The following is a 10,907-nucleotide window of genomic DNA, read 5'->3' on the forward strand; positions in this document are numbered from 1 at the left end:
GGTATATGGACCCACAGACACCTAGGGCCCACCACCATCACCTCAAGCTCTCTTCACCGTCAAAATTGGCGCATCTACACTGACGAAGCACCAAACTTGCTTAGCCTCGAAGCAAAGCATCAGATGGTGGAGAATTGACCCAAGTGGTCCCAAGGGACGGTGACTGGCCCCACTACTTGGTCGGCCGGCCTGCTGCTTCCTCGGTCTATAAATAGTAAGCTCTGACTGCCATTTCTACTCACACAGAAGCACAATCCAACTCTCTACCTCCAAATTTCGAAATCAGTTCTATAGTTTAGTAATTCCATTAGCAGAAGTGCTATAGAAATTAGGAAAAGCCAAAAATATTCAGGGTGGAAGTTCTGCTAAAATCTCGCTTAGAGAAATCAATCAGAACGACTAACCCCTGGATGACTAACTCTTGGACAGCTAACCATTGACTATTTTATTTCTAACCTGTTCCACGAGTTTTGTTGTTCTGTTAATTTTTGCTGGATGATGAACAAAATTAAGGGCAAGTTTACCCACTCGCAGTCATCCCGCTCATTGAGGAGTTCATCCTCTAGGGCGAGTTCCGACATGCAGGTAGATGCTCCATCCCCTAGAGCTAGAGCACCGCCACAGTCGTCATCATCTATGAACAACGTCCTGCTGGAGGAATCACATATCCGCTGGCAATCCAAGGCAGAGAAGGAAGCTTTCAAGAAGCTAAAATCTCAAAGGTTTGTACACACAACTATGTATGATCGTCTCCTACTATAAGGGACAGGTATGGACGTTGAGTTCGATTTCATTTTCCATGTTGTTGGTTGGGATGGTTTTTGGAATATTGCTGAGCATGGGTCCAAACTTTTGATGTTGGAATTTTTATGCACACTACAAATCACTGACACCGGGGTCAAATTTATACTTTTCGGGAAAGAGTATTCTTCTCCCTGGAAGGATCTAAGTTTGCTCCTAGGGTTTAATTCACAATGTGTAGTTGATGTAGACCATGCTTTGCAAGACTTTGATAAATTAAAATTCTAGAGAAAATTTTCCAGGAAGACTGAATTTTATCGCCCCCGTACCAATAACATTCAACGTCCCACACTCCGTTTCATGCATAAATGGCTAGGATTTACCATGTTTCCTAGACCCAATATTCGCACTGTGAGCATGGACAATCTTAAGTTATTGTATGCTTTGGTAAAAAGGAGGAAAGTTTTGCCCATTAAACATATGATGCACCAATGGTCGGAGGTTTTCACTCTCACGGGTGATGTCGGGTGTACTTCTTTGGTCACTCGAATTGCTCAAAACTTGGGTCTGTTGAATGATGCTTTGGCCTCTTTCATTGATGAGGAGCGCTTATATATTGATTTCGAATATTTCTATCAAGCCCAAATGCTTAAAAAGAGAGGATGGAAAGATTGTCATGATGTATCATAGTTATTCAACTGAGATTCCGTTACCTAACCAGAATCTTGGTTTATATGTTGTGGACTCTTTCACTTTTGATTTGCAGGCAAGGGATGCAGCACCTCGCAGGAGTGCATCCGTGAGACTATCTCATGTACCTCGGCCTCACTACTATGGCGCTGAGCAAATACTTAAAGGTCCAGCCTACACCGGCTATGTAGGCTAGGATCAAGCGGGAACTTCCCTTGGGTTCTAGACCGAATATGCTGGTTGGGAACAGCCATCTCCTCACCAATCTGAAGGCTCTTGGCAGCAAGCTCCAAGTGAGCGCTGGCAAGATAGGAACTACCACAACTACCAAGAGTAGACCTATGAAGACACCTCAAGTGGCCACCAGGAAGGACGCATGTCCTACTCTGGTCGGGGGTATCATGATCAACAAATGGACCACCAACACTTCGACAACAGTCTAACAACCATTGAGGAACAAAACGCTGCCATACAAGGTACACTATACCAACACTCACAATGGTAGGTGACGATGGGGAACGTGATCGCCGATATCCAACAAAATCCACAACAGCAGAACCAGAACTGGGACCTTTTGTTCTAGAATTTCAACATCCGACCACCATATTGAATGACTACGTCAACATCCAGCTTGGGGGAGGGCATCCCCCGTGTATCTAAGGTAAGTATTTCTTTTTCCTTGTATTTTATTATTTTGAGTTTACTTTATATATATGCTTAAAAAAGATGCATAACTAAAAAAACAAAGTAAAAATTTATCTTAGTATTATATTATATATATATATATATATTAGTAAGGTGTGATCTAAAAAATGAAATGATGAAAACAAAATAAAAAAAAGTGTGTATAAAGTTTGCTTTAAGTTTAGTTTTTAAGAGCTAAAGAAAATGGACTCTCTGAACATAATCTCTTGAATGGAAATGATGAATAGTTGCTCTGTTATAATTCCTTTCAAGTACCTAGTTTTCAGCCTTAAATTCTCCTGAGTTTTGAATAAAATCAATTTGATATGCGAATTTAGTCTGAACTTGAAACTCGTGGGTAATATATGCTTGATCTAAGTCTAGGTCATTGACAGATATGATAGGAAAAGGTCTGAGCTGCTATTCATCTTATTCCAAGTGACACAAAGTTCTGGAGATTTATCTTTTAAAAATATAAAAATGCTATGACAAAGCTTGAATTCCTACCAAAGCCAAACATTTTAGACTAGGAAAACTTCCACTCATATATGCTGCTTATTTTGCATTGAGTTTTGTCAAGCTTTGTTGACCCTTATGAGAGGTTTGTCATGCTCTTAAAATCAAGATCACGTACACACCACCCACATATGCACTACTCCTACACTGGGGGTAGGCGCAAAAACATGCCATTCCATTCACCCAAAAATGTTTCTCCTGCACTGGGAGTAAACACCAAAAATATGTTTGATAGGTTTTCCATCCACCAAATAAATGCTCCAAGTTCTTGTTGCTATCTCTCGAAAGTTTTATTGCAGAGAAGAGGCATGGGCTATGCAAAAATTATTCATAAAAAAGAGAATTGAAAAAATTGACAAGTGTCCGAGATATCTAAAACAATGGGTACTTAGATGCTCGCCTGAAAAAAGAGAGAAAGATGAATAAGATAGCCATGTTTTCTTGCAAATATATCCGAGTTTCAAAACAGAGATATATTTTCAAGGAGCATAGTAGAATTATGTTAGCCACCATATATATCCACCATATATCCACACACATGCACATCTGGATTTGATCATATGACTCAACTCTCTTTGGATCCAAAGTTTGACTTTACAATGTATGCATTGCAAGTATGCTCTTTCATGTTATTTCCACTCCTATGAGCCCCACATAAGCTTTAGTTGTAGGAAAAGAAAAGGCATAACATCACTATTGCTTTGGTGAGGATCCACAAATACCACATATATTGAGAGACTTGAGAGTATCATACAATAGAATCTCTGAGTTTTATTTTGAAAACTTACAAAAAACTCTAGAATAAAGGTTGAACAAAGAACTTGAGACATAGTTCTTGACTTGATCGTTCTATCTTTCAATTGCTCAAGACCTAAGTGAAGGCTAAGAAGCCCCATGGTTGAAGGTAATATGGGTAAGTTTGAAAGTTAGATCAGTTTGTTTTAATCTAGAGGAGAATTTTTGATTGAACCAGTGTTTTCCTAAACGCTAAACGGTAAACAGTCAATCATCTACTGTTTAGCCATTATTCGGGCAAAACGTCCCATTAAACGGGCTAAATGGCCAATTAAACGGGGTAAACGGGTGATTAAACGGAAACGGTAGACCACCGTGTAGCGTTTACACGGTGTTTAAACGGGCTAAACGGCCGTTTAGGCGAACAGTGGATTGAACTCATGTGTACTTTTGAGGAGTGAAAACATCATAGCAACTCTTGATCCATTGCTCAGGGACGAGCAAAGGTTAAGCTTGGGAGAGTTTGTTGACAGTAGTTAGCACTCATCATAAACCATCAATATACCTTATTTAAGTGCATAAAAATGATCACCAACATAGGTTTAGGGGTTTAAACTGACAAATTCCATGAGTTTTGGTGAATCTATGTTTTTAGCAGGGTTTATCTAGAAATTGTCAAGGTGGACCCAATCATCAGATTTAATCATGCTTATCTACGACGAAACCGACTTAGAAAGACTCTAGAACACTCTAGAAGGCAAACCACCATGATAGAGCATGAGAGGATGACATGTGGGTCTGGCCAGCTGAAAGCCCTAGTTTGGTTTTGGATAATTGATGAAACCTATGGACTAATCCTTAAGCTAAGTGTGTAGACAAGAAAGGATAGTCCTAAACTAAGTGGCGAAGCTAGATGATGGTCCTGGAGATTGTGAAGACCAAACTTGAAGATCAAGTGCTCCAACTTGGAAAAGAAGAAAGAGAAAACAAAAACCAAGTGTTGATCAAGGCAGAGGTATCAAATAGGTTTTTGTTTTGACACTCAAGACACCATAGAGGGTGTGAGTGTGTTTAGGATCGATAGCCGTACTATAAAGAGGGGAATTCTTTGGCTAAGCGGTTTATCGAGTGCCACTAGGTGACATGGTTCTTGCATATGCATTAGGGACCTAGTGTGCTAACATTTAACCCTTGAAAAATTCTAACACATGAGCACATGAGTAGTAAACTTTGTGGTTAGCAACTTGGAAGCAAGGGTGATGTGGTTGTGAAGTTAGAAAAAGAAAAGGAGAAGGAGCAGGGATGTTGGACACTGGCTCAGGAGGCATCGAACCCTACCTGGCCGAGTCCAATGGCTAACCCTAGCACAGGATCTCGGTCGTGGTGGCATCAGACCCTATGGCATGGCAGCGTCGGGTAGGTCAAGTGCACTGTTCCTCAGCGTGGGAAAAGACAAGGCACGCGCTGGCGTGACATGTGGCAGCGACGGACTCAAGCTGAGTCTGACGCTTGGCGTCAAACTTGTAACACCTCGGGTGTTAGCCTTGCATAACATGAGCATGATCATCAAGCATTCATAAACAAGCATTTACAATTGAAACATTGGATTGAAACATCTGCAACGTTTGCTTGTTATCGCATGTTTCTTAAACATATGCAACTTTTCTTGTTATTTCATGTCTCCATGTGTCTATGCATATGATCATGAGTGGACACATGTACTTGGTGGATGTGAGTCACACAAACATGTAGCAACACCTAGGTTAGCAAATAGGACTTTGTTCATGGTCACATTTCATGAACCAACACTTAAGCTTTCATGTGATTACACTAACTAGCTCTATGAGTGACCACTACATGAAATGATTGAATGACCTTGCAAATTGCTTAAACATGTTTAGAGTATCATTATGAACAACTTTGATATTCATGGTTAGGGGTAAATAGGTCATTAAGCCATGATTTGAAGTGTATCATCATTTAAAAGTGACATGTTTGACCAAATTTGAACTAGGTGTTAGAGACCTTGCATGGAGGAGATCACTAAAGCAAAGTTGTAGTATTTGCTATAAGGAACAACTTTTATTTTTGGGTCATTGACTGATTTAGCTCCTAACATGCTTGAATTGGAATCACAAAAATCAGCAAAATCAACATTTCAACACTTATGAAATTTTCTAAGTCCTTGTTCGACTGACAGCCTGACAAACCCATCTTGGTGATGACATTACTCGTTATTGGTTGCGAATTAGAGCATACTCCCTTAACCAAAGTTGAAGTTGGTACATAGGGCTATGATTTTTGTTTAGATGGTTTGTGCTTTGGAGCCACGGTTTAGCGGTGAAATGGTCGGGAAAACTCGCTGTCAGGCTGTGATCGCATAACTGAATCGACTGATCGACGCCGTTCGGTGGCCGATTGGAACAGAGTCCGCACGTCGCGTGGATGTCGCGGCTGGCCGTGTGTCGCCGGCGCCCTGCCCCGCGTGGCAGAGCCAGGCCAGAGCGCGCCTTCACCTCTCCAGCACCCGTCCGCACTTAGCCGCGCCCTCATTTCCCCCTTTCGCCTCCTCCTTCCTCGCCGCAGCGACAGCTGAGCTCGTCCCGCCTGCGCCGTCGCCATAGCCAGCTCTAGCTAGCGCTGAGCCGCCCATTCGCCACCGCAGTAGCATCACCATCTTCCCAGCAACTCCCCGCGTCCCCCAGTGCCTGCTGTTCAAGCTTGGTAAGCCACCGCAACGCACAACGCCTCGCCGGAGCTCCGCCGCTAGCCCTGTCATCGTGGCCACGTCTCCACAGTCCACCTCTCGCCACGCTAGTTGATGTGCTAGGTCCGCCGTAGCTCTGTGATGCTCGGCATAGTGTTTGACTGAGCCGCCATAGCTTCCACCGGCGTCTCGCCGTCGGCCCGCACCTCCGTCCCGCCATGGCCGCCGTCGTCGTTGCTAGCACCGACGAGAAGTCCCACCGAGTAGTGCATTGTGTGCGCAATGTCGAGTAGAACATCTGGTGATGATGTCACCGTCGGCAAGTTCGCCATCGGTGAGCTCTGGCCACGCCAGTAGAGTAGCGCCGCTGGCTCTGTTTTCGTCTCGATGACATGTGGGGTCCTCTGACCGAAGGGTCCCACCGGTCAGCGACTCTGTATTTGAAAGCTAGGTCATTTGATTCCAGATTTTGAATTGTTTTGTGATTTTTATAGCTTCAGTTTGGTAGCTTCAAAAATTGGGAAATAAATTTGGTTATATTCCTTAGGAAGGGTAGTATTTAGGAAAAATAGATTGTTGACATTTACAGTAGAAATTTTTGGAGATTTAAATAGAGATTTGAAATGTGTTTTTGAATGCATGCAAATTTGTTTATTTTATATCTAGAGTTCCTGTGCTCCAAAAATTATGAAATTTTTGTGGTAAGCTATTCTTGTCATGTATGAACTCTGGTAAAAATTTGAGGATCAGTGCATGGGTAGATTTATAGTTATAGATTTTTCTTTTATAAATAGTGAATCCTTGTATGAATTTCTATAAATTATTTGTTAATCCTTTATTCCTGAAATTTGTTGGGGGTAATCCTAGTACCATAAGGATACTAAGAAAAATAGGAAATCTATTGCTTGACACTTTTCACTAGGGTTTTCTATTTATGCTACTTTAAGCCTTTCTGTCTTGTCATTTTTGTATAGAGTGTTTTATTGAATAAAATGTCATGAAACTTTTACAGTAGTCCTTTGATAGCATTAGTAAGGCACTATAAATTTTTTAGAATTTATGAAGTACATCTGGTATATGTTTAGTATTTAACCTAGATATCTAAATAAAATAATAAAGGCATTTAAATAAATAGTTTGGGCTTCACCATTATATTGTCTTGAATGTATTTGGTATGCTTAAACTGTTGGTAGGCTTTATGTTGTCAAACTTTGAGTGATTACATGAAGTAGAAGTATTGTTGCTTAAAATGCAAATGTAAAAGGATTCCGGACAGATTCTGTAGTTTGATAAGTTGCATGATAGGGATGATGTTTGCTGTAAAAATGGTTAATAACAAAGTTGTAGATAATTTGATAAGATTTCCAGAAAGTTCAGGATCACTGCATTTGGATTAGTAGAACTCCAGTTATGAGTGAAACAAGTAGCTGCTGTTTTGTGATATAGTAGATGCATTGTGGAAGTAGTTAATTAAATAATCGAGAAGAGATATGCACCTACTCAATAAACATGATGCACTTGTTAACATATATGCATTTGTAATACTTATGCCATATTCATGCATCTAGGATCGGAGGAAGAAATAACGTTGCTGGACTTCGAAGAAGCAGAGGAAGGGGACCAGCAGGAGAATCCGCAAGCCGCAGCTCCCGAAGGCGTGGAGCAGAATCCTGAAGAGCTTCCGGAGTGCCCTGACCACCGCCCTACTTCTTTTCTGAAAGGCAAGCCCCGGAGCATTCTAAGTCTCCCAGTATTTTACAAATGATTACTTAAGTACTTATGATTGATGCATTAGGTTATAAGAGTTGAATGGAACCACTTGATGCATATAAATTCCTTGTCTAGATATTACACCTTTAATCGGTATAGGTCCAGGATCGAATATATGCTTAGCCATGCTTAGACTGGTAGAAGTCGGGTGATGTCCTATCACCTACGAGATATAGGTGGATACCGGAGCACGGTTGGCTATATTTGCTATCGTGGAACAAAACCATGGGGTAAAAGAAAATCGAGACCGGGCGGGATGACGATAGAGAAGCAACAAGACATGGAGGTCTTGGGTGTGTATCTATCCCCGTCTATGTCGGTTAAGGACCATACCATTGTTGGCGCTTTTTACAAGATTGAATGCATGCCTCTCACTTAGCTGGCCAGATAACTCGTTCCGACCGCGAAGCCGAGTAATTCAACTCAGGCCGGGACCCGTTCTGTTGTGCGCTCCTTCCGGGGAACGATCAGACTGAGCCCAAGGGCAGGCTTGGCCTGAACATCCTGGCATCTGGTGTTCCAGATTGTGCAGCGCGGTATGGACCCACGAAATGTGTACCTGAGTTGTACCAAAGGTGACCTAAGGCTATCGTGGCTGGTAGACCTAGGTTTGTGTTAGGAATAAATTCCCAGCTGGTTGAAATTGATTCGAATCGCCGTCTCTCCCGGATAGTGAGAAACTTGGCTAGTCCCAACATCGTAGTAACTATGTTATGGAACATGATGGTTCAGATGAATATGGAAGTACAATACCTGCTATGGTTACTATTGTATGCTTTTAAATGGATATACCACATGTTTGGCACATGATAGTTGCTAATGCAAAATGTTGTCAATTGCTTTTATGCAAAATGTTGTCGAGTTACGTCCACTTATACAGCCTTGCATAATCCTTGGAGTCATTTTATTTCTAGTTCATGACGGGTAAGTCTAGCTGAGTACCTTCTCGTACTCAGGGTTTTATTTCCCATTGTTGCAGATGGCACTGTGTATCATGGTTATTGCAAGAGTTGCTTCTATCCCGCCGTGGATGAGGAGTAAGCCTTGGGCAGGCTTCTTTATTAATCCCTATCTTTGCTTTTGTGGACCGTGATCCTACTTGGCACTGTATCAAACTATGTTGGAAACTTTATTTTCGAACTTATTTGTTTCCGCTTTACCTATCAAACTCGGTTTGTAATAACTTTTATTCGTACTCTGAGGATGAAATGTATCTATGAACTTTATGTAATATGTGGCATGTATGTTGAATCATGTACGATCTTGGTTGTTGTAAATCGTTTATCGAGACCCGTCGTGGTACTCGACGGACTACCGGGTTTATATGGGTTCAAGTATGACAGTGCGACCGCTTGCGGGCTGCCATTGTACTTGTACTCTTATAAATTGGTCGGTTCTGCGACAAAACTCGGGTCCGAGTAATTTTCAAGCTCTGGACCCTCTCAGCGTAAAAATAGAGGGCATCGGACCCTAGCCCTCATCGTGTCTGACGGTGTGGCCACCCTGCGTCCAATGATGTGTTTCTACGTGTTACTGAGTGGCCGTTGGCGACAATGGTCAGAACCATTTGAACGAGACGCGTGGCAGCTCATGAGTGGCTACGACAGGCGTTGGACTCAGGCGTCGAATGGTCCGACGCCCCGTGAAGTTGGGTCCAATGGCCCTTCCCGAGGACTAACGGCTCTTTGAGCCCTTGGGGCTCTATAAATAGAAGAGACATGGTTTGGGCTCACTCTCTTGCACATTTTCATCATTGATACATCCTTGTGAGCCTAAGCAAACACCTCACACTCATCTCCATCATTGATTCATCATCATAGTGAGATTGGGAGTGATTCCTAGTGCATTTGCTTGAGTGATTGCATCTAGTGGCACTTGAGGATCGTTGTGGCTGTGGATTTCTTGTTACTCTTGGTGGTTGCCACCACCTAGATGGCTTGGAGTAGCGGAGGAGCATTGGCATGAATTGGTGATTGTTCGTGGCCGACTCCGGGGATTGTGAGGGGTTATGTACCTTTCCCAACGGAGCGCCAAAAAGGTAACTCTAGTAGATTGCTCATGTCATTGAGGTACCTCACTTGTGGTAGGTTCTTGCAGTGCCTAGTGAAGGCTTGGTGTGGTGACAATTGGTCGCCGAACCACCAAGTGTTGGTCAACACAACAGGGACTAGCGTGCCGACAAGCATGTGAACCTCAGGAGAAAAATCTTGGTGTCCATTGTGATTGGCATTCTCCCAGTGATTGAATTGGTATTCACATTGTGATTGGTTCATTCCTCGACATGGTGGTATAATCACCCTACTCACTCCCTTACATTCTTTGCAAACTAGTTGTGTAGCAAGCTCTTTAGTGTAGCTAGTTTTGAGAGCTTGCTTGCTAGTTTAGTTTTACCTAGTGGAGCTCTTTAGTGTAGCTTGTTTGAGAGCTCTTAGTGAGTAGTGACTTAGTCTCTTGTGTGCCTAGTGATCATAGTAACTAGAATTATTGGGATACGTGGCTTGCAACCCCTGTAGAGCTAGAGCAAAATTGCATTACACCATTTAGTGTACTAATAAATTGCTCTAGTGTATTTGTAGAGAATTTTTGTAGTCTATTCACCCCCATCTAGCCATTTAGGACCTTTCATCGGCCCCACCTGCAGGCCGCCCGGCCTATGGCCCCCCTGTCAGCCTCTACTTCAACGTCGGTTCTCCATGACCTCTATGGATCAATCTTACACCGTTACTCAAGGTCTGTTTGATCCGAGGGTCCAGATTTGATGCTATCCCCAATATATATCACCCCAGACCCCCCTAAAGTAGAGTTCTCCATGGCCTTTAGTATAGGCTAGCTAGTATATTCCAGTAGAGTTGGGCTACTGCTCAGGATTCTAGATTCATCATCTGGAGGCTGGTATAGCCATTGTATCCTCTATATTTCATGACTTTATGCTTAATTTATATTATGTTTCTATCTATTATGTTCTTAGTTTGCTTCGGTAGTATGCTTAATATAGTTATAGTTGATACTGAATTTATGCATAAGTTCGCAAAGCGCTTAGCTCAGTACTCGAGTGAGTTAAGTG

The 10,907-nt window shown here is 42.4% G+C and overlaps 1 long non-coding RNA gene across 2 annotated transcripts; it reads left to right on the forward strand.

Annotated features, from left to right (window-relative positions):
• Window positions 1-245: 245 nt before the first annotated feature.
• LOC136456280 (uncharacterized) lies at window positions 246-9,074 on the forward strand. Of its 2 annotated transcripts, XR_010759394.1 has the most exons (4): window positions 246-722; window positions 1,508-2,092; window positions 7,642-7,794; window positions 8,823-9,074. It is a non-coding gene; the product is annotated as an uncharacterized lncRNA (long non-coding RNA). The 2 variants fall into 2 exon arrangements; XR_010759393.1 differs by having other exon boundaries at window positions 246-2,092.
• The last annotated feature ends 1,833 nt before the right edge of the window (window positions 9,075-10,907 follow it).

The sequence above is a fragment of the Miscanthus floridulus genome, chromosome 6 (genome assembly GCF_019320115.1).
Source record: "Miscanthus floridulus cultivar M001 chromosome 6, ASM1932011v1, whole genome shotgun sequence".
Taxonomy (NCBI): Eukaryota; Viridiplantae; Streptophyta; class Magnoliopsida; order Poales; family Poaceae; genus Miscanthus; species Miscanthus floridulus.